The 25,415-nt window shown below is 35.8% G+C and overlaps 1 long non-coding RNA gene across 1 annotated transcript; it reads right to left on the bottom strand.

Annotated features, from left to right (window-relative positions):
- Positions 1 to 3,676: 3,676 nt before the first annotated feature.
- LOC118765003 lies at positions 3,677 to 25,195 on the bottom strand. The gene is made up of 3 exons (XR_005000848.1): positions 25,186 to 25,195; positions 23,221 to 23,231; positions 3,677 to 3,767 (listed from the first exon to the last, which is right to left on the bottom strand). It is a non-coding gene; the product is annotated as an uncharacterized LOC118765003 (long non-coding RNA).
- Between the last annotated feature and the right edge of the window lie 220 nt (positions 25,196 to 25,415).

Here is a 25,415-nt window from a genome sequence, read left to right as displayed (position 1 = left end):
GTTTGAACAGTGACTCTATCAAGCCCTTTATTTGGGTACTTGAAAAGGTATTTCACTGACAGCACTACGTGCACAACCTCAACATTCAGATAACAGTTGTTTCGGAGAGGTCAAAATGGGTTGTAAGGCGCTACTTCAGTAAATGTCCGAGAAGCTCCAATAATGTGCGTCCTGCCTCCAGAGGTTGGTGACCGACGTCTGTATACTGGATAGGCGTCATCACTCACAAATGTGGTACTGTTTGGGAAATGATCTTGTGCATTTTGGTGGTTCACCATCCACGCATGGATTATTTGGATTATGGTGTCCACATGGTCCGTTGTTTTTTATAACAATTTCCAACAGTTCTGGACTCATATCCCTATCTGGTATCTCCGCACATACAACTCAATCAATGACCTCTAGCGTTCTTGGCTTATCTGTAGCAGCCATAAAGAGCAATCTGTGGACACGGGGCAGACCTCTCTTCTGCCATTCAATTTTAGAGATATGTGCAAATGCTTTTACCAAGACATTCTTCTTTAATAGATTATTCTTCAGAGAGTTGTACTTCCTTTTAAACCCTCTGGCTGCAATGTCAGATCGATCCTAAAAACAGGGCTTCTGTTATCCACTTTGGGTTGGTTGACATAGTGATGAAGTAGTCTGGCTTTCCAAACTCTCTCACCAGAGTCATTCCAGTGTGTGATGGCGGAAGAATGATTTTACGTCATTCATGTCACCATTCGAAATAGCATCCATAGGGCCTGGTACTCTTCAGCCTTACGCTGTTTCTGATGTGTTCTCAAGAAGTGTAATCGATCTTGCTCTATCTTTGCATATTGATCTACTGCACATTATTGCATCAGACGCCTCTTTTCATTATGCCACCGAACCTGTCCTTTCTTACCTGAAACCGATAAGAATAAAAGTCACATTCAGTGATGTTTTTACTTCGGTCATTGTCATTCATGAACACATTCCAGCCAGATTCCCCACAGGGAAAATATTATAGAATGAAGGGGGTCATAGCTTCTGTGGATTTTACTGATGTAGTCTAACTTTCCATTGCTCGCTCTGTAGTGCACAACATTATCCGCAGGTTTAACGTCTTGATTATTGGTATCATTTCCCACCATGATCACAGCGACTTCTGATGTAGTCGGTGGATTATAGGTTCTCTCATGTGACCCAGCAAGAATAACCTGTTTGTCATGACTTATAATATCATCGGTAGAACATTTTTCTGCTGCAGAGTATTCCTTAAATATATCCTCTTTAAAACTTTTGATATATGGATTGTGCATATGCAGTGCTCTCCGCAAGTCTAGCAGGATGTTCTCATTAAGGTCAGTATCAGCTCCTTTGAATGACAACCTGTTTCTCGTCTCATTTTTAGAGTCAACGAAATATAGCTGAGCATAGGCTAGCTTCCTATTTACTGCTGGTAAGAGACTTCCTATGCGGTGGTACAACTTTCCTTGAATCTTGAGAGTAGGCATAAAAGTGCTACAATGAACTGGTGGATTAGCGAGTCCAAGTGAAGCCATAGCCCGTAAATTATTGTAGTCACGAATTTTGTTCAGGAACATTTGACCGCATAGATTATCATCATAGTACAAAGATAAACTTTAGAGCCAGGGCATGTTATGTTAAAAATGTAGAGCAACATAAGGCTTGGGTTTCGTTCTTTCTCATGAAAATCTGCCACATCAACTTCCGTAGCCCTTCTCTCAGTGTCAGTACTTTGCTGTCGGAGTCTCGATTGGTATCATGCCTGGTTATGTGCTTGTCGCTGCTGAATTTGTGGCAACGACCTGTTTTCCCTGGAGTCCTGTTTCCTCAGCCGACCAGTTTTCCTCCGTCCTTATTTCTTGTGTTTCTTCCTTTGCACGGATTTTCTGTGTTCTCAGTCGATTCACATTCCTTCGTACTTCTGAAACATCTGGTCTTTCCATCGCACAGGTTTCCGGTCTCCTTAGCCGATCTGCCTTTCTCCCTACCTCTGTTTCTTCTGGTATTTCCATTCCACAGGTTTTTGCATTCGCCTTCACTTTATTTCGAGACACTGACAAGAGCTAGATCCTTGTCTGTTTCCTTCATTTATTTTCCTATTTTGAACGGAATTTTTTTCGGGACAGGTTGTTGCCCTTTCTTTTTCTGGACATAGTGTACTGTTAAAAGTGTGAATACTTATGACAATTATAGTGAAAGTTTTGAGACGATTCAGCTAGTCTTTGAGCTAACTTTTCTGAACGGAATGTTTTCACGATATTTATCGGAAATTTTTACCTTGAATACTTATTTACAATTACACCAGCCTCGCTAAACACAATTTTACAGTACGATTTTACGTCGTTGAATTGGTCTAAACGAATTTGACTATCAAAATATCTGAAATTTAGGATTTTTTAAGGTAATAATAAAATCAATTGAACCTATTTTCATGCAGTCGAATGCGCAAAGTTGCCGAAATTTTCATATTTTTTACGTCTGCCATTTCAGAATTCTACGCATGAGTGAAACATCGGGTAAAAGTACATTGATACACGCAACGACGTAAACGGGCTTAACAATAGCTCCGACGCCCGACGCCATGAAAATAGGTCCGACAAATTTTATTAGTGTCTTAAAAAATACTAAAATTTCCAACATTTTTATGGTCAAATTCGTTTAGAGCAATTCAATAGCATAAAAATCACTCTTTCAGATAGTGTTTAGCGAGTTTGGTGAAACTGTAATTTTCACCGAAGTCTAACAGTATTTTTATGTTATTTTTTTTCAAAATGGCATTGATAGAGATATTTGAAAGAACGCAAACGGTTAAGAGAGAATGAAATATGAGATGAATTAAATGTGTGTGCGTGTGTGAGTGTGTGTGTGTGTGAAAGAGAGAGTTATGAGAGGTAGCATTGTATGAGAGACTAAGGTCAATACGTCATCAAAGTAACACCGAATGAGACAAGGAAAAGAACGCAACCAGTTGAGAGAAGGTGAGTTAAGAGCAGTTTCCAAGAGCTTTGGAAAACATATTAAGAAGATTGGAGCTGGTGTTAGGCTCGAAGTGATCCAGAAGACAGCGTTATTGGGTGCAGCTCGCATTCTGAGGAGGGTATGCTCTCTTTGAGTCAGAGGAGAAGGTACTACTTGAAACCGTTGGTGATTTGTTATTGCCTGCTTTTACTTAAAGAACAATCGGTAATTAAGGATTATCCGAGAGTCTTCCATAATAATAATAATAATAATAATAATAATAATAATAATAATAATAATAATAATGATAATAATAATAATAATTATAACAATAATAATAACAATAATAATAATAATAATAATAATAAGAAGAAGAAGAAGAAGAAGAAGAAGGAGAAGGAGAAGAAGAAGAAGAAGAAGAAGAAGAAGAAGAAGAAGAAGAAGAAGAAGAAGAAGAAGAATATATTATATAAATATAAGAAGTAATTAAGATTCAGTTGAATTAGGTACTTAAGTTGAAGCATCAACACAGTCAGGTATTAACCTTACAGCTCGAAGTAGGGTGAATAAAATCAAAATAAGTAACAGGATTTCTAGTAGTAATGCAGTACGACCGTTTCAAGCGGCTCCCTTTAATTAAATATTGCAATCATTCAATCATTACATCAATTTTAAAAACAGCGCTCTTCAGCTAAACAAATATGGAATTTCAACAGCCAAGATTCATTAATATAATTTTCCTTAAATATTTTAATAGAGCAAGAAGATGGAACAAATTCATGTTGTCGCTGTTGTACCAAGAATAGATCAATTGACTGGAGTCGCTTGAAATGTTCGTACTGCATTTCTAGTTGAAATCCTGTTAATTATATATATATATATATGTGTGTGTGTGTGTGTGCGAGTGTGTGTGTGTGTGTGTGTTTGTGTGTGTGTATGTGTGTCTGTGTGTGCGTGTGTGTGTGTGTGTGTAGACATTTATACATATATACATGTGTATATATATATATAATATTATATATGATTAAACAAATATAAACACACACAGCAAATACACATATATATAAACATATATGCATATACACATATATATCTGTACACGCATAGATACGTTTTATTTAGATACACACACACACACACACACACACACACACACATACACACACACACACACACACACACCACACACACACACACTCATACGTTTAAAGATAACCGATTTTTCTGTCACTATATAGGAAATTTAATGTAGAGAGAGAATTGTTTTTCATATCAGATTGAAAATCTTCTGAGTAAGTTTCTTGATTTCATATTAAAGCATTTTGCAGCTAGTTCACTCATATCTAAGCATATTAACGGTGAAAATCCAATGTGTAATTGGTGAAAAGTTAGAGTATTTATAACGAAAATCTTGTTTCTACACCAATGTAATTTTACTCCATTTGCTTCCTAATAGAATTTAGAAATAAATATTCTTCGGCGTTTTTGAGAGTAATAATATTTTATCAGATTCGTCGATTCTTCAGTGCATATACACGTTTTTTTCCTACTGTTGCCATGTTCATTTTGTCGTTGTCATCGTCTTCGACGTCGTCGCCAACCTCCTTATCATCATCACCAACCTCTTCATCATCTTCATCATCGGTTTCTCCTTACCTCCTCCCTACCCCTCCCCGTTTCCTTCTTCTCAACTTCTGTTCTCCGAGCCCTCCTCCTCTTGCCTTTTCTTCGTATTCATCTACTACTACTACTTCTACTACTACTACTACTACTACTACTACTACCTGTACTGCTGTTGCCGCTGCCTTCTTCTTCCTCGTTATCATACCTGTTGTCCTCGTTCTCGTCGTCATCTTTATCTTTATCTTCATCATCATCCTCATCATTATCATCATCATCATCATCATCAACACCAGCAGCAATGATCACCACCATCATCATTATCACCAATATCAAGACAGCTACCGGGCATAATTGTTTACACGCCGGGCAAAATACTTCGTGGTATTTCGTCTGTCGCTACGTTCTGAGTTCAAATTCCGCCGAGGTCGACTATGCCTTTCATCCTTTCGGGGTAGATTAAATAAGTACCAGTTACGGATTGGTGTCGATGTAATGGACTTAATCCGTTTGTCTGTCCTTGTTTGTCCCTTCTGTGTTTAGCCCCTTGTGGGTAGTAAAGAAACAGGTATTTCCTCCGTCTTCGCGTTATGCGTTCAAATTCCGCCGTGGTCGACTTTACCTTTCATTCATTCGGGGTGCGTAATATAAGTACCAGTAGATCACAGGGGTCGTTGCAATTGGTTCGTCCCCTCCTCCTAAACCACTGCTCTTCTGTCAAAATTTCGCATCGTTATTATTTTCGTTATCGTCGTTCCCATTATAAAACTCTTCATAATTCTTTCTTCTTCCTAGATATGCATAGGGTGGATCTTGATTGATAGGTTTGGTTTCGTGTCGCAATCATTCTCTCTTCTCTCTCCGTTTTGAGACCCGCGCTTCTTAGACAGCTTTGAAATATTCTTTGCCCATTTCTACTCTTCTCATCCTTTTCCAGTATTGGCACAGGAGTGGCTGTGTGGTAAGTAGCTTGCTTACCAACCACATGGTTCCGGGTTCAGTCCCACTGCGTGGCATCTTGGGCAAGTGTCTTCTGCTATAGCCCCGGGCCGACCAATGCCTTGTGAGTGGATTTGGTAGACGGAAACTGAAAGAAGCTTGTCGTATATATGTATATATATATATAAGTGTGTGTGTATATGTTTGTGTGTCTGTGTTTGTCCCCCAAGCATTGCTTGACAACCGATGCTGGGGTGTTTACATCCCCGTCACTTAGCGGTTCGGCAACAGAGACCGATAGAATAAGTAATGGGCTTACAAAGAATAAGTCCCGGGGTCGATTTGCTCGACTAAAGGCGGTGCTCCAGCATGGCCGCAGTCAAATGACTGAAACAAGTAAAAGAGTAAAAGAGTAAAGAGAGAGTAATCCCGTTTAGAGTTTAGATTTGAAATCTCTCATCGTTTACACATTTCTTTCTGTTTTCTTCTTTTTTTTTCGTATCTCTCTCATATTACAGCCTCTGCTTGTATCTATTGGCCTCCTTGAAGATAAAAGTGCAACGATGCGCTCAATCGTGTCTTCGACGTGAAGAACAAGGGTTGCGTTTTCCGAACTAGAACGGGTGTATTGAATTACGAATACATAAAACCCGTCCGTTGCAACAAGGTGGCGAAGGGACGGAATGACAACAAATATAGAATTCGCTTTATGATAGACCGCAGGGGCATTTTACTCTTCGATTCCACAGAATGGCTCAGCTTTCAAGAAGCACTACGCAGAATTGTTTACTAGGATTGGCAGACTCGACACTGTAGTATTTGAGACCTACCTCAGCTGTTTACGTTTTCATACCAGTAGAATCTGTAACAAACAGGCAATACCTCCGTGTAGCACTAATATGTTAAGGGGAATTCAGGGTGGGGTTTACCCCCAGCAATTCAAGAAAATCCCCTTTATTTTTGCTTGTGTTTCGTCCAAGTTCTTGCGCATATATCAAGTATACAGAGCTGAGTAACCTCTCCTTTTTCCCTCTCTCACTATCTTTCACTCTCTTTCTCTCTGTGTCTGCCTCTCTCTCTGTATACACATACACCAATAATATGTTGTGTATTTTCGTCAAGTCAATACTTCGAAACTCAGTGATTTTACAGTCTTTCAGAGTTCATATATGCAGTTTGTATGGAAAATCTGTAGTGTTTAAACTATATAAATATTTTTCACTTTTCTCTTTTATCTCTCAGCATTTTTTACTCGAAATTACGACAGAGTCGACATTGCTTTGATGTACACACAAGATCAATATGATCGTCTGTTCCATCGATTATATCTGCCCCTTAGATATGCGTGCTTTGTGCCAAATTAAGAAACCATCAGGTTATATATATTATCATATATAACACACACACATATATATATACATACACATATGCATACATATACATACATATACATACATATATGTGTGTGTGAATATGTGTATATATATATATATATATATATATATATATATTACATATATATATATATATTATATAATATTATATATATATATATATTATATATATTATATATATATATATATATTATATATATATATATATATATAATATATAATGTATTATATATATATATATATATATATATATATATATATATGTATAATATATATTATATATATATAATATATATATATATATATATATATCCTGCATTGATTTGTGTTAGCACAAGGAAAATAAAAGCAAGTTTTATATCCCCATGACGCAGATCTTCAGTCATAACATATACTTAACATAACACAGTCGATGTTTCAATAAAAGTAGGAAATGTTTATAATATTGTTTTCATACGTGTCTTAACGTTGTCGTGTTCTGGTTCCTCAGCTTCAGGTTAAATCTGGTTAATCAAAGGAACTTCAGTGACCACACACGCGCGTATGTATGTATGTATGTATGTATGTATGTATATACATATATGCGTGTGTGTGTGTGTGTGTGTGTGTGTGTGTGTGTACGCATCCCGTCTACCAAATCCACTCCCACAGCGTTGGTAGACCCGAAGGTATAACAGAGGCCATCTGTCCAAGGAACCATGCAGTGAGGCTCAACCCGGAGCCCTGTGCCTGAGAAGCAAGCTTCTTACCACACAGCCATCCCTTTGCCTATACACACACACACACACACACACACACATATATATATATATCGCACCAGTTGATCCTGTCTCATTACCCAACGATTTTTTACACATCGTACACTAGACTAGTCTCCTTTGCTTTTCTACCTGGACTTTCTACTCTCTTAAACTTCAGCTGCACCTCTCCTATCCATGGATTACACTGGACTCGTAATTGATAAATCGCTCCGATACACCACGACGTTCGAAACTTTTGAGCCTTTTGAACTTTATGTAACTTTTTTGTACTTTCTATACTTTTGTTTTTTACTTTCTGCTTTTCCCATTTGTCGTTCCTTCCTACTCTGGTTGTTCTTATAAATTTTTCTCTAATCCGCACCTGTTACCTTGCCTCTCTACCCCTACATTTACCCATCTGTCCGTCATTCGCCATGATAGATGGCTAACCACTACATTCTTTATTTTCTCACCTTGTTTCTTTCTGTCTTCCTTTCTGTAGAAGAGCGTAGGCTCGAAACGTTAAAGAATTTTTCACTTCCCGAGCCTTATACTAATACATCTGTTTATTGTCTACACCACCTGTCTTCGTCTTTTGTTTTTTCTTTGTGAATTCCCCCGTTATATATATATATATATATATATATATATATATATATAGAGAGAGAGAGAGAGAGAGATACTAAGTAATTAAGGGTTTAGCAACGATTTGCCTCACCACACACCGAATTTAGAAATAGCAGTCAAAGAGTTTTGGCTATTCTGTCTACTTAAAAGGGAGATCCCAGTAAAACCACAGCACTTAAAAAGCAAACAACGCAGGCAAAAGAGAAAGAAATGACGACAATCATTCTATATTAAGTCACCTACGGACGTACGTTTCGGAATTAAGTCATAGCAGAGCATAAAAATTAAATAATTATGTATTACCTAACTATTTTCCTCTTCAGCGTAGGACTCTTCAATTATAAATAATTTCGTCTCAATTATTAATAATTGTGTATTAAATTTGAAGGCACTAGAAGACATCACCTCAACTCATGGTATCAGAGCGAGCGTAAGCCATTACCAGTACCACCAAATTCAAAGGGTGAATGAATGTATGTCACCATCCCCCTTCCGCCAGCGTGCTGCCAAAATAAGATACTACAGTTTTTTTTTACTGGGATGAAAGATAATTATCAATAATAAAGGGTGAAATTAATTAATTTGGAATAATCATTAAGTTCACCAAGTAGAGTTCGGCATGTAAAATCTCCATTCAAGGAATGTTTAAGCAATACTAAGTAATTAAGGGTTTAGCAACGATTTGCCTCACCACACACCGAATTTAGAAATAGCAGTCAAAGAGTTTTGGCTATTCTTTCTATTTAAAAGGGAGATCCCATATATATATATATATAATATATATATATATATATATATATATATATATAATATATATATATATATATATATCTTTACTCTTTACTCATTTTTCTGTTTTAGTCATTTAACTGCGGCCATGCTGGAGCACCACCTTTAGTCGAGCAAATCGACCCCGGGTCTTATTCTTTGTAAGCCCAGTACTTATTTTATCGGTCTCTTTTGCCGAACCGCTAAGTGACGGGGACGTAAACACCAGCATCGGTTGTCAAGCAATGCTAGGGGGACAAACACAGACACACAACACATACACACACATACATATATATATATATATATATACGACAGGCTTCTTTCAGTTTCCGTCTACCAAATCCACTCACAAGGCATTGGTCGGCCCGAGGCTATAGCAGAAGACACTTGCCCAAGATGCCACGCAGTGGGACTGAACCCGGAACAATGTGGTTGGTTAGCAAGCTACTTACCACCACAGCCACTCCTGCGCCTATATATATATATATATATATATATATATATATATATATATATATATATATATATATATATATATATGTATGTATGTATGTATGTATGTATGTATGTATATAGGCCATTGTCTTAAAACTTAGCAACAAAGGAAGACATATTTAGCAATCAGGACACGTGTTATTACCAAAATCTGCCGATTAGTGGTTTCCGCCAAAAATTTCTTATATCCCCAAAATTAAAATCAAAGCTAAACTTGTACTTCTCTTCCCTAATTACGGATCCCGGACATGCCAGACCTATTTCCACCCGTCCACATTTTTGCAATCTTCAACCCTCACCCCTCAACGCATTGCACTCGCCAGCCTAACCGGCTACCTCGAAGCTATAACCTCAAGCTTCCTCATGTGAACTCACCCACTCTACTCCCGCTCTCTAAGGTCTCCAAGCAAGTGCGAGATCCTATGGTTCGCACCATCTTTCTCGCTTCAAGTTAAAACCCTACCTAAGCATTTAAAAAATTTTAAACTCCAGTTTCCCACGACAACATAAATATCTTCAACAAATCATCTATTAAAATCTCTTACTTCAACACGTCTGAGATCCTCTAATAGACGAAAACTTCAACGCCTGTCCTTGGCTCCTACGATTTATATCAGTGAACCCCACTTCAATCTACAGAGTAGCAAGAACACAACCCTAGAAACCCTACCCTTCCCAACCCTCCTACTTCTACTTCTCTCAGTACCCTGATCACTCATCCCGTCCATCTTTCTGGTCTGAATCTCCCCTCTCCCCTAGCACTTCCTGGCTTCAACACCCCCACACCCCCATCGAGTTGCCTACTTTCCCCCCTCCACTTGCTTATGTTCGTCTTCCTCTTCACGTATTATAGTTTGAAATGTTAGATATTTACCTTTCCATCCTGAAGACGGCGGCCGGATCTGCTAATGTCTACATGCTTCCGCTTGTGGTTGCCCATTATTGACTTTTACCGAACTACAACTGCCAAAATTATAAAGTAATTCCCAGCCCCCAGAAATAGATGTGAGATCTGTAATATCACGCCTTCCCGCCATAATTTTCTGTGTGCTTGTGCTGTGTGTAAGTTTTCTCTCTTAATATATAAATATCTATATATTTGTACTTCAATATACATCGGTTGACTATTTTCAGTCTAGGTTTACTCTATTTACATATACGTATAGTTTGTATATTTACTCCAGCGGTTTTATTTGATTATTTGCATAATTATCAACATAATCTTACTTGAATTCCTCTTATAGTCACTCTTTACCCATCGGACTTAGTGCTCGGTAAAGGTTTCGGAGTTTAAGTTCAAATCATTTGAGCACAACAAAGTGTTTTCTATATTGAGCATCTCTGGATCTCATCTGTTGACTCTCTCTCTCTGTATATATATATACATATATATATATACATATTAAATACATGGGTTGGTATGCTCGAAATATCCTGGCACAGGGAGTTAGTAATCTTCATACCTGTATACAACTAGCATAGATGTCAAAAGGAGAAACATATTCGATAAAAAGAGTTCATTAGCCATCGAAATATACTCATTTCGTGGCATATTGAAACCAATGGAGACTTCGATAAGCTGATAATCACCATACAGCTCACGCTTTAGCAAATAAAGTTGTTATAAATGCGAATAAAAATCCGAGAATGTTATGAATGGAAAAGGTATTCACTCACGTTTATAACTACACAATAGTCGTCATCTCCGACAAAATATATTTTATTGTACAAACAATTGTGTATTATATATTCATAAGTATGATTGGAACTATAATTTAGCAAAATACACTCAATAGACTTACATAATATTTATTCACGTCCAATTCTGCCTTTGTCGCTGCTCATTGAATAACGGAGTCCTATCGTTTCCTCATTCTCTCATTCTCATATTCTCCATCTCTTCCCTCCTCTGTGTATTTCTCTCGCTCTTATCCTCTCTATCTATCTATTTATCTATCTAATTATCTGTCGATCTATCTATCTATCTTCTCACGAATCATATCTTACTGTCTTAAAATGCAAAGAATATGTTGTGAAACGTAGTTACAGATGAGCGAGAGAGCGTCACCAGATAAAAGAATAATTCTGAATTGTCAAGGCTAGAAGATGTTTTGTTTGAAGTGGGCTGAACTTTTGGTTCAGGTTCGACTGTTAAGAAGCTCGCTTCGCAACCACGTTGAATCTAGTTCGGCCCCACTGCGCGGAACATAAGGCCTGAGTAGACCAATGATTTGTGAGTGAATCTAACAGACGGAAACTGGCTGAGTCAACGACTACTAAAAAGGTTACAAGACGCAAAGAAAATTTAATGAAAAATAAATAAGTAAATGAGTGGAAACTTTACCAGTGTGTGTGTTTAAATAATAGGGCACTAAAAGAGAATGACTCTCCTCAGACACAACAATATATAGATATCAAATAACATAAATTGATATCAGTCATTTTAAACAATCTTCAAAGCAGATATTCGATTTGTTGAGGTGGTGAAAATTTATTAAGTATTTCCCTGGTTGCTGATGCAAAGAAAGGGATAGGAATTAGTAGACAACATGATGAATTTGATGATAATTTGCATGTCGTAGTAGTAAGGGCGTTGCATTGACGATGATAAGATCGTGGCTTGCATTCCTCGACCGGGTATTTTTTTATGTTCTTGAGTAAAACACTTTATTTCACATTGGCTCAGGTCACACATCTGTAAATGCGTTCGAGCTATAACGGGGAAGTTAACCGTGTGATAGACTAGCACCCCAACCATGTGGTGAGTGTTGTAATTTCAATCATTTATACATTATGGAAACGGGGTTCATATCCAGGCTTTTGAGGTGTGGAACGTAAGACAGACAAATTCTAAGTTGGTTGAGGAGATAAACATTAAAACGAACTGTAAAATGTACAGGAGCAAGGTTGACTTGTTAAAATCTGTCAACGAGAATGACTGAGTAAAGTGTCAAGATTGAAACGAACTGAATGAGATAAATATGAACATACCAGAACTTTGCACAACTTGCCAAAGAAAAAGGAAAATGTGAGATGGCCACGGGTGGATCTATCCTTTTTTACTATAAGTTCAACGCCTTAAAATTTCGGGGAATATGTAAGCCGATTATATCGACGACAAAGATCAACTGGTACATAAGTCCTTGACTCAGAAATGATGAAAGGCAACGTCGATCTCGGCAGAATTTGAACTTAGAACGAAAAGCTGGGGGAAAAAATGCTGCTGAGCATTAGGGTGCTAACGATTCTGCCAGCTTGCCACCTTCAAATTCGCTAAGTCAAAAGAAATGTTTAACTCTGCTGATCGAAAGCGGTGTTGAAGGGATGGAAACGGGTCTGGTGCACGAGTGTGCATCATAATCAATAGAGGCTGTCACGCTGGAATGCATTTGATTTTTTTTTCTTTAAGCCCTAGGAATGTCCAGGACAGTAACGCAATTTTATATAGCTTGTAAGTGATCAGGATCGCAACATTTCCCTGAACTGGACGCCGTTCCCTTGCAGGGTTGCAACTGACTAAAAGGTCAACAGTATAGCAAGTTTCCACTTTGCTAATTGTTTGTTCTTCTCAAGCCATGCCTGGCTCACAAGGGCCGGTTTACCGGTTTCATTGGCGAATAGGTTTCCGCCTGGACGGGACACCGGTCCGTCGCAGGTGAGCTGCTAGATACAGGAGGAAAGATCGAGAGAACGTTGTGGCGAAAGAGTCAGCAGAGGTTCGCCATTACCTTCTGCCGAGCCACGTGAAGCTCAGGTGTTTCGCTCATAAACACACGCATCGCCCAATCTAAGATTCGAACCCGCGATCTCACGACTGCGCGTCCGATGCACTAGCCACTAGGCCATGTGCCTCCACATTTTGCTAATTACCAACAACTAATTATGCGAGAACCTGATATGTAGGACGTAAACGACCACCTGACTTTTTTAATGATGGTTGTTATAGGCTCCGAACAACAACAAAAACAACAACAGCAACACTGACAAAGACCTCGAATATTGTGCTTGAGATATTCCACAAACAGGTAATCCAATACCAGTGAGTCTGGTAAGTCCAAAAACCTTAACCACCCAGCATTTATCCAGTTCATCCTCTTAGTAATATAGATTCCCGTGTATATAAATGTAAATGAATTTGTAAGTAACATCAAACGAAATCTGAGAAGACTAAAGGTTGGGAGTCGAAAGTTTACAGTGGGCTTACGTCATAATCTGCAACCAGCGCTCTCTAGGAACGCCATTAATATTCATGAGAAAAGCCATTGAAAATTCGATTCACAAAATATGTTTAAAAATGAGGAATATCTGTTTTGAAATTCTAATGAATAATTCAAAAATCATATTCGATTCTTCTACATTTATTTCTTTCGTTATTTGTTTACTTGTTTATTTATTTAACTACTTATTTTGCGGGGTTTTGTAGTTCTTTTTTCTTCTGCCAGTTTCAAAATAAAGAAAATTTCATTTTGCATGCATATGTATAAATATATATATTAAGTTAGATATTTATACGTATATACGTCTATAAGTATACATCTATGCATACACACACACACACACACATACACACACACACACATATATATATATATATATATATATATATATATATATATATATATATATATATATATATATACAAATATATATATAGTTAGATGATATAGATATTATATACATATTCATATATAAATATTTATACACATATATACATAAATATTTACACTATTTATGTTTCTATGTATATGATATACATCTAACTGTATATATATATGTATATATATTTATTCATGCGTGTGTATATATGCAAATATATGCGAGTCTTTAGTGTATATATATATATATATATATATATATGTTTAAATTCCTCTGTATTTTATCAGATGTTTATACGTATGTTACGTGCCTTGTTAAATGTTTATTGTTTTTAATCGCTTATGCTTTGTTTTATCTGCTAAAGTGTTGGTTTATGGTGTTTTGTTTAGAGTGGCAGTAGCTGTGGTGGTGGTGGTGGTAGTGGCGGAGTCTGTTATTTGAGTCTCTTCTTTGAATGCATTAAAAGTAAAACGATCTTTGCTGTACCAGTGTATATATATATGTGTATGTATGGGTGTGTGTGTTTGTGTGTATATGTGTGTGTGTTCGCGTATATATTTATATTTATATGCACGTCTGTATGTATTTATCAATATAAAACTTTGTGTATACGTAAAAACACACGTATATGAATATACATATAAACATATACATATAAACATATACATACATTCATGCATACATACATATGAATGTATGTATGCATATGTATGGATATATGTGTATATATATGAATGTGTCTTTGAATATGAGTATGTATACGTGTAAATTTCGTGTAAGTATGAGAGATTAAGATGCGGAATGCCTTTTAGCAGATGAATATAAAATAGTTTACTCAGTCAAGAAACGAATAAACACTCACATATATACACAAGTATTCCTATCTTGACATATATACATAACTATATGCAAGGAAAAATTTGTGTATATATTAATTGCTTATTTTTTTATGGTGTGTATTTATTTGATTTAAAACTTGCCCGTTGAATGCTATAGTACAAGTATGCGGAGCAACGCTCTTACTCTACTAAGCTCATATATAGATTCCCTCTCTCATGGATATATATATAAGTATATATATACATATATATATATGCATATATACATACATATATATGTGTATATATATGTATATGATGCATATTATTAGGTATATGTATATTATATATATATATATATGTGCATATATATATACATATATATATATATAATATCTTTTGTATATATATATGTATATACATACCTATATATAGGCATATTTACATATATATACATATATGTATATATATATATATATATATACTATATATATATATATATATATATATATACAGACACACGCACATACACAGACATATACGTTTTAGGAGTTGACAGTTCGAATTTCAAAATGTCTCCCGTTTCTCTTTCTCTCACCTTTCTCTCTCTCTCTCTCTCTCTCTCTCTCTCTCTCTCTCTCTCTCTCTTTCTCTTTCCCTACGTGTTTTTGTATGTGTGCGTTTGCCTGTATCTATATGTGTGTGTGATTTTGCGGAAGCTCAGTTAGAAGTTTACTGGATGTTTCTTTTCCTTTGTAACAACAAACGATGACGTAAGCATCCTAATGTTCCTACAGTAAATAAATAAATAATAATTAATTCATAGACTAGTCTTTATTGTGGTGGCCTATCGTTGTACCGAAATTTTTCTAAGTCTTCTTATATCAGGAGTTTAATGTGAGGTTGTCGTTTTTGTCAGGGAATTTTATTGCATCTAATATTCCCTTCAATTTGAATATTCATATATGCATTGTCTATACATATATGTATAAACGTATGAATGTCATTAAGGCTGTATCATTTATATCCCGGTTTTAATTATTTAAATTCAACCTATTAAGAAGAGGTTGATTTCCAGCATGGAACCAAACAACTTTGCACAAATCTAGATAACATTCTCGAAGAGCTACATGGGCCTTATAGATGTTTTGCATATCTTGAATATACAGCTTACAAATTATTTCACATATGGAAAGCGAAAGTTAACTGGTGGTTTCGTCAACCAGAAAATCCCAGCTTTTCATTAGGCCACTTATATAATTGTTAACATAATCAAGCATATCAAGGAACAATACATATATACATACATATGAGTTTATAACGTGGATAGAGAAGCTATTGACTGTAGAGAATTTCGTAGACACTGGTTTCGAAATATGTGTTCGCACTAACAAAGCAGATAACGCGTATTAATCGCACAACGCGTTTTCTTTTCTGCCATAAACAAACGTAGCAGTCTTATTTTTGGCCACGTTTATTTGTAAATGCAAAGCCTACCATTTTGGTATTTTGTTGAAATATAAGCATAGACACAACGAGAATACCTGGAAATCGCATGATATTTAGACATAGAAGTAGGCCTCGGAGTCAGTTATATATATATATATATATACTCTTTACTCTTTACACTTTTACTTGTTTCATTCTTTGTAAGCCCAGTACTTATTCTATCGGTCTCTTTTGCCGAACCGCTAAGTGACGGGGACGTAAACACACCAGCATCGGTTGTCAAGCAATGCTAGTGGGACAAACACAGACGCACAAACATATACACACACACTTATATATATATATATACATACGACGGGCTTCTTTCAGTTTCCGTCTACCAAATCCACTCACAAGGCATTGGTCGGCCCGGGGCTATAGCAGAAGACACTTGACCAAGATGCCCCGCAGTGGGACTGAACCTGGAACCATGTGGTTGGTTAGCAAGCTACTTACCACACAGCCACTCCTGCGCCTATATATATATATATATATATATATATATATATATATTAGAAGGCTTGGAGATAACGTACAGGTATTATATATCAGAAGAAATAAGAAATCTGGATGGTTTCATATTTATAGATTTTTACTAATATGTCACATTTTTTTACAAATCATATAATAGTGCTTGCATCCATTCTAGTGAATTTTCGGATTGAATTTTTTTCAGATTTGTCTCTTTTGATAGGGTTAATGAGTGTGTAGGGATGGAGAGAAATATAGAATAATAAAAGAGGGTGATGAATAGGGAGAAAGTGAGAGAGTGTGCGTGTGTGTGTGCCTTTGTATCTGAAACTGGTGTCAAAGGTAACTAGAAGGAAAGGAAGAAGGAAGAGACAAAGACGAAAAATGATTTTACTTATATATATATATATATATATCCACACACGTACACACACACACACACACATATATATATTATAGCAATAAAGAAAATGGAGGGGATACAAATGACATACATCAGCCCTTAGACATATTTATTTTAAAACATAAGGAGTATATAAGAATACATGCATATGTAAATACTTGCGTATACTAATAATACATAAGAGAGTAAAAGATTAAAAGAATATAATATATATATATATATATTATATTATATATATATATATATATATATATAATTCAACTACAGTACCTGTTGAATAATATTCTTAAGGCCGCATTTTACTCGCATGTAGCATCTTTCAGAACTTCTCACTAATTCACTTCTCAACCAAATTGAAAACGGTTAACATTTTTGAAGAGAACTGGTCCCCAATTATATTTTGGCTTTAAAAAACTTTGAGATTTGGTCCAGGAGAGAAAAGTTTACGAAATTTGTCGGAACGTCGTAGGCGAGTAAGTAACACCTGCAATCAAGTTTAGATCGAAATAACTTTTGTTACTTTAATAGCTAAATATATTTATCTTAGGTTCAATGATGGAAGAAAGCATGAGGAATTTAATAGTTTTAGTCGCATGCAGCAAAATGTGAAAACAAAAATGTTGTGAGGTAAAATATCATGAAAAAAATACTGTACTGTGCCTTTCAAGGCTAATTATGTTAAATAATATATATATATATATATATATATATATATACATTTCTGTTGTTCACATTTTCCCAGGGAATATATGTATATTTATATATATATATATATATATATATATATAATATATATATATATATATATATATATATAGTATATATATATATATGTATATATATGGAGTGGCTGTGTGGCTGTGTGGTAAGTAGCTTGTTTACCAACCGCATGGTTCCTGGTTCAGTCCCACTCCGTGGCACCTTGGGCAAGTGTCTTTACTATAGCCCGGGCCGACCAAAGCCTTGTGAGTGGATTTGGTATACGGAAACTGAAAGAAGCCCGTCGTATATATGTATATATATATATATATATATGCCTGTTGTGTGTTTGTGTGTCTGTTTTTGTCCCCGTAGCATTGGTTGACAACCGATGCTGGTGTGTTATGTCCCCGTTACTTAGCGGTTCGGCAAAAGAAGACCGATAGAATAAGTACTGGGCTTACAAAAGAATAAGTCCCGGGGTCGAGTTGCTCGATTAAAGGCGGTGCTCCAGCATGGCCGCAGTCAAATGACTGAAACAAGTAAAAGAAAGGAAAGAAAGAATATATATATATTGGATTTAAGAATAATTAATCTTTTTTTATTTCAAAAACAAACTGTATTTTAATTAAGCTTAAATGATGGAGCTCAATTTGAGGAATCCCATGGTACCAGTCGCATGCAATGAATTTTTCTTTTTAAAAAGGTATGAGTATTTGTTTCTCAAATTTGAGGTTAATAATACAGTTCTGTACTTTTTTATGAATATAGTTCTATAAGGGGACTTTAATATATGTCACTGGTATCATTGAGATAAGGAAACATCATCAAGGACACCGCTTAACATGATTAATTAGCATAATAGCATAGCCTGATAAAAGACATGGATTGGATGGAAAAATGCGAGCAAGGGAAATAATATTCTTAAGATTATAAACCTGAAAAGTCAGGACAAGTTATTACACTTGGAAAAGTTCCGGACAAGTTATTACACTTGGAAAAGTACAGAACAAGATAATTTATACTCAAAATATTGCAGCTAAAGATAGAATTTGAATATTAAAATCCATTTCAACTTAACTTACAAAGTAACATTACAATCACAAAATATACCATCATTTTGTTAAAATATTGACACTCTAGAATACTTTATAAAATGAGAGCCAGAAGTACCAATATAGCTAAAGTTTTATGCAAAGTAGAATAGTAGGAAAATTCATTAAGTAAAAAATAGGCATTGGGTCAAGACTAAAAATGTGAAGACTTGGCAATAACCCAAGCAAATTTTACTGTGAATTTTTTGTTTTAGTTAGATTGTACTGCAATGTATAACTAGTTTCTGTATTATTCTATTTATTGCGCTAATTATTTTTTATAACTTATTTTCAAATATCTAATTATTAATTAATAATGAAAAATGAATTTTTTAACGTACAAAAATATTTTGAATTATTTTCTAAATTTAATAAAAGGAACAAATAATAACCAATAGAATTAATAACTTATAATAATTTTTTTAGTTTTAATAAAATCTAATATTTTCTAAATCTAAATAATTTATTTGAAGTTTAATCCTTAAGTGCAATATTTTAAATAAAAACTTTCTTGTTCCGTATTGTATCAGATGTAATAAGTTGTCCTGTGCTTTTCAAGGCTAAATGTGATGAGAATATTATTTCTCTTGTTCACATTTTCCCATGTAATATATGTATGTATATATGTATATATATATGTATATATATATATATATATATTATATTATATATATATATATATAATATATATATATATATATAGGGAGAGAGAGAGAGAAAGGGAGAGATGCATAGAAACATATAGTTAAACGTATACATATATATATATGTGCCCGCATATATACGTGTATATATGTATGAAAATATCTGTACGTACATACATATATAAATACACACACACATGCACAGACAGACACACACACACACACACACATATATATTTGCTTGCATGTATATTATAGATTCATACTTTACTGTCAATTCTTTTTAACAATAACAACTGTTTAAGTTTAAAGCAAATGATTTCGAAGCTGAACAAACAAGGATGTAGAAGTCATCTTACAAGGCGTTGGTCTGCCCGAGGCTATAATAGAACACACTTACCAAAGGTGTTACGCAATGAGATTGAACCCAGAATCATGTCCTTGGGAAGCAAGTTTCTTACCAAACAGAAACACCTGCCCATACGTTATTAAGATTTGCATTTTGTTTTTAATTTTTTCACTCCTGAAGAGATGACATTGTTATACAATTCTATCGCTAAGAAATCTTCAGGACACGTCGCAAGAAAGAAAGGAAAAAAAAAGAAAAAACATGACCAGAAATTCAAAGGCATAAAAGGTTGAATATCACAATTCAGAGGTAAACAACATGGTGGCAATGAGTAACAGAGAGCAGTTGTTCGTAGAAAGACGCTATTAGAATAAAAGCATTTATAACTAACAGGATACTGGACAGTGAAGCGATGTGTTTGTGAAGAGAAGATGGTGACACGTTTAAAAGCTCTGACAGAAGGTTTCTAGACCAGAAAGCTTATCACAGCAATGACCATGGAAATATATAAATGATCGTTTAGAGGGGAGCTTTCGTTGTTAAATTTACGAAAGTCAAGTAATCGCAAAGGTGACTTTAAGGTGGCTCTTATTCTTGACAGCATCGGTATCCATCTCGTTACATTTAGATATAAATATGCAAATACGTAAATATATATTTAATCATTAAGCATATTAAAAATACACAACCGGATATACGACATTACAGCGGTGAACATATAAACATACGAACGTTTCTGTTTGTTCCTGAATATGGTATATGATCATTGTATGGGATATTTTTAATATCAGATTGTGAAATTCATATGCTGCTAATTAAGGCTTTATAAACTTCATATTATATTGCTTGCTACTAAGAGTTAACGAAAAGCATACGACAGTAATTAGAGAGCTGAAAAATATGTCAGGGGCAGAAAGAAATACCATTACAGAAATAGAGGAAGGAGTCGGTATATCTATCTATCTTTCTATCTATCTATCTATCTATCTATCTATCTATCTATCTATCTATCCATCTATCTATCTATCTATCTATCTATCTATCTATCTATATATATATATCTACCAAATGCATATATATGTGTGTGTTCTAAATATTTGCATGACACGCACACGCACGCATACCTACATATACATACATACATACACATACATATATATATATATATATACATATATATGTACATATATGTAAATATATATATATATACATACATACATACATACATACATACATACATACATACATACATAACATATATATATATATAATATATATATATATATATATATGTTTTTATGTGTGTATTCTCGTATACATGACACATATCATTTGAATATAATTACGGAAACTTTTATCTAGCTTTCCTGCATATGTATGTACAGATAACACATAAATACACGCACATATACAAACACATACATGCCAAAACTTGTCACATATTATTTAACACACTTAAACACGCACAGCAAACACCATAAACAATTTCTATTCACTGCAACACGAAGAAAAAAATATAATTAAATACATTTATCATTATGATATTCTAAGTAGTAATTTGTCTCACTTTTTCTCTCTCTTAACCTCCACAACAGCAAGGTCCTAATCTCTAGCACCTCATTCATCACTAAAACCTCATTTTACTGAAATCACTGCAACCAATGTATTTACAAAACTGCCATAATATATAATTTTGCATAATATTCAATGGTCTCCTTCATTAGCAAACTATTATAGTGCGAGGCATCATAGAAAATTAAGCGCCTTTTCATCGTACTATTGGGATTAACACATCTCTCGGTCACACACACACACACACACACACACTCTCTCGCTCTCTAAAATCATTATAGATTGTTATTGTAACGCATATGAAACACAAACGCACACACATAAGTATTCGTTAACTTTCTAGATGTCTGCGTAAATATGTGCGCGCACATACACACACACAGAGAGGCATATATGCGTCTACGTTGGTATGCATTTGTACGTGTCTTGCGATATAAATGCATATACATTGATTTAGAGACTCAGAAACTCACATATGTAGATAAGCATGAAGCTATATATATATATATATATATATATATACCTATCTATCTACATATCTATCTACTATCTATCTATCTATCTATCTATCTATCTACATATCTATCTACATATCTATCTCTCCATCCATCCATCCATCCATCCATTCATCCATCCCTCTATCTATCTATCTATCTATCTATCTATCTATCTATCTATCTATATGTCTATCTATCTATCTATCTATCTATCCATCCATCCGTCCATCTATCTATCTATCTATCTATCTATCTCTCCATCCATACATCCATCCATTCCTCCATGCATCCATCCATCCATTCCTCCATCCCTCTATCTATCTATCTCTATCTATCTATCTCTCCATCCATCCATTCATCCATCTATCTATCTATCTATCTATCTACCTATCTATCTCTCCATCCATCCCTCTATCTATCTATCTATCAATCTCTATCTATCTATCTCTCCATCCATCCATCCATTCATCCATCTATCTATCTATCTATCTACCTATCTATCTCTCCATCCATCTATCCCTCTATCTATCTATCTATCTATCTATCTATCTATCTATCTATCTATCTATCTATCTATCTATCTATCTATCTATCTATTTATCTATCTATCTATCTATCTATCTATCCATCCATCCATCCGTCCATTCATCCATCTATCTATCTATCTTTCTATCGGACGCTAGTCATATCGGCTCCACGTAAGTTGGCCACTTTTACATGTTTAAACTCCTTGTTGTCAAATATTTTGTTTTAATCGTTGTGCAAGTTCATTCACTAAAAAACTGAGAATTATTCACGTAGAATTCCGCCCCTGTATGGGCGAAATTACAAAAAAACTTTCAAAACTTTCGTGGGTTTTTTAGCCATTTTTCATTTTGAAAATGGCAACTAGAAACCACGTGGCTAGCCCGCCAGTCATGCAGAACGGTAGCAAAACACTATTGCTACCACTAGCTGCTAAACATCGCAGCGTGAACACCGCTGTCACCACCATCACACCACCCAACAACAACAACAACAAATCTAACGTCGCATTCACCATCGCCGCGACCAAAGACATAACTTAGATTTCCCTCACTCCCCACACCACTTGTTGATGATAAAGGGACAGAGAAGGGATTTCAAAAATGATACAAAACGAAAACATGAATGCCAGCACCACCACCATCACCACCAACAACAACAACAACGAAATTGGCACAAAACCGCCTACCAAAGACAACACCGCCAAACACCAACACCACTACTACGACGTCAAATGCTACATCCAAGCCTTCTGCTGCTAATACCGCCAACACCAACACCACACCATGACTTCAATTAACACTGCCACAATTAACACTTCTACTGCCAAATTCAAAACGAATTTTGCGGACGTAACAAAACAAAAAAGAACAATTGTAACATTCACCACACAAGAGATAAACCGCACAAAGGCACTCTTCTCCAAAGAAGGAGACAAATTGCACCTTCATATTCCACAACACATCGTGGAAAACACACAAAAAAAAACAATAATTTATAAAGTAATAAACAAAAAAACAAGAAGAACAGAAAATGCACGCAGGAAAAAATCGATAAATGCCTTCGTCTGTATGGGACTCCAAGGAATATATCAGTTGGGGAAACAAATTTGGTACAGTCCAAGTACGTTTCCTCAACGAAAGTTTAGCAAAACGTTTTTCCACATTGGAGCTGCATTCGGACGACTTGGTAATGATACAGTCTATTTAAACAAAAGGGTCACGAAAGTCCAATAAAAAAAAACATACATTTGATGTCGAAACACAATGGTTGGTCTCTGCCATCTGCTTTGAAATGTCAGAGACAATGTCAGAGACAAACATCCTGGAAATCGCGGTTTAGGGAGGAGAAAGACTATGTGGGCAAATCAATCGAATTCTGCTTCAATTGGATGAAGCAGCAAGAGAGAAGATACCCACCGCTATAGAACTGCCAGGAGGCTACAAACTCTATATAGTGGTAGAGGGCAGGCGACCACGCTGCTATTTGTGTGGAAGCGAAACACACTTGAAAAAAGACGTGCCCAACCACTGCACACCAAGAGCAACAACAACAACCAAAGCACTCCGGAAAAAAAGCTCTACTACCCACACCACCATCAACACAGAAGACGACAAGAGAAGCACACCAAGCTAATCCGTCATCAACCAAAAACCACTCGACACCTGAAAAAATACCAACACCACCATCAACAGCAAACCCAAAGGAACAGAAAAACAAAGAAAACACACACAAATTGATCCCCCATCCCTTATCACCGCACTCAAACACACAAACACTCAACAACCAACAACAACGAAAAAACAACAACACAACCACTACACAGACATACATAGAAGCCCACAACATACCCCTACCCCCTTCTGATTCCTCAGAAATTTCGTCGGAAGACGAAACCAGTGAGGAATGGCAAATAGCTACAAAAAGAAGGAAAATAAAGAGCAGAGAACACAACCAAACCAAATGCAAACACGAACAAAGCAGGGGGAAATACATCTCCCGAAGACATTTCAAAACCCAACGCAAACAACAGCCACACCAACACAACAAAAACATATACAGCCAAACATGCTCACAGCCATAGACACCCCAAAAAACAAATTTGATGGAATACATCCAATCAAAAACAAACATAACAGAAGATGACATAAAAACAAAACAATCACCCATACACAACACCACCAGACCACATCAAAATATTACACATCTCCAAAAGTCTGCACCACACACTCAAAGGCATTTTCCCAGTGCGGTTGGTAAATGCCAAAAATATCTCACAAAGAAACTGTACTGGGATCTTCTCGAGGACAAACCAACGGAGGAGAAAGCAAAAACTTTCGAGCAGTAAGTAACCCTCTGTATTCTAATTCATTAGAACTATGATCAAGATTGGTTGTGTAAATGCGCGTGGCTTGGGGTCCCCTTGGAAACAAGGGTACCTCTTAAATGACATAAAGTCACATAATTTAGAAATCATAGCCATAAGCGAGACCAGACTCCACAATCCGCGGGCCCTAAAGACCATGTTTGGCGGACAGTTCAACATTTATTTTTCCCCCTGTCTGCCGAGAATGGGCGGTAGTGGCACCGCGGTACTTTTTCACAAGAGTCTGGCTCTCAATGTAAGGACAATATTCGTAGACCCGGAGGGTAGACTGGTCGTCCGGATGTCGACGGCAGCAATGGGTGCGCTTTTCGACTGTATCAGTTTACGCACCGCCC

This window comes from Octopus sinensis, linkage group LG10 (genome assembly GCF_006345805.1).
Source record: "Octopus sinensis linkage group LG10, ASM634580v1, whole genome shotgun sequence".
Classification (NCBI taxonomy): Eukaryota; Metazoa; Mollusca; class Cephalopoda; order Octopoda; family Octopodidae; genus Octopus; species Octopus sinensis.
Note: the sequence above shows the minus strand (reverse complement) of the source record. Positions and strands in the feature narration are given on the sequence as shown.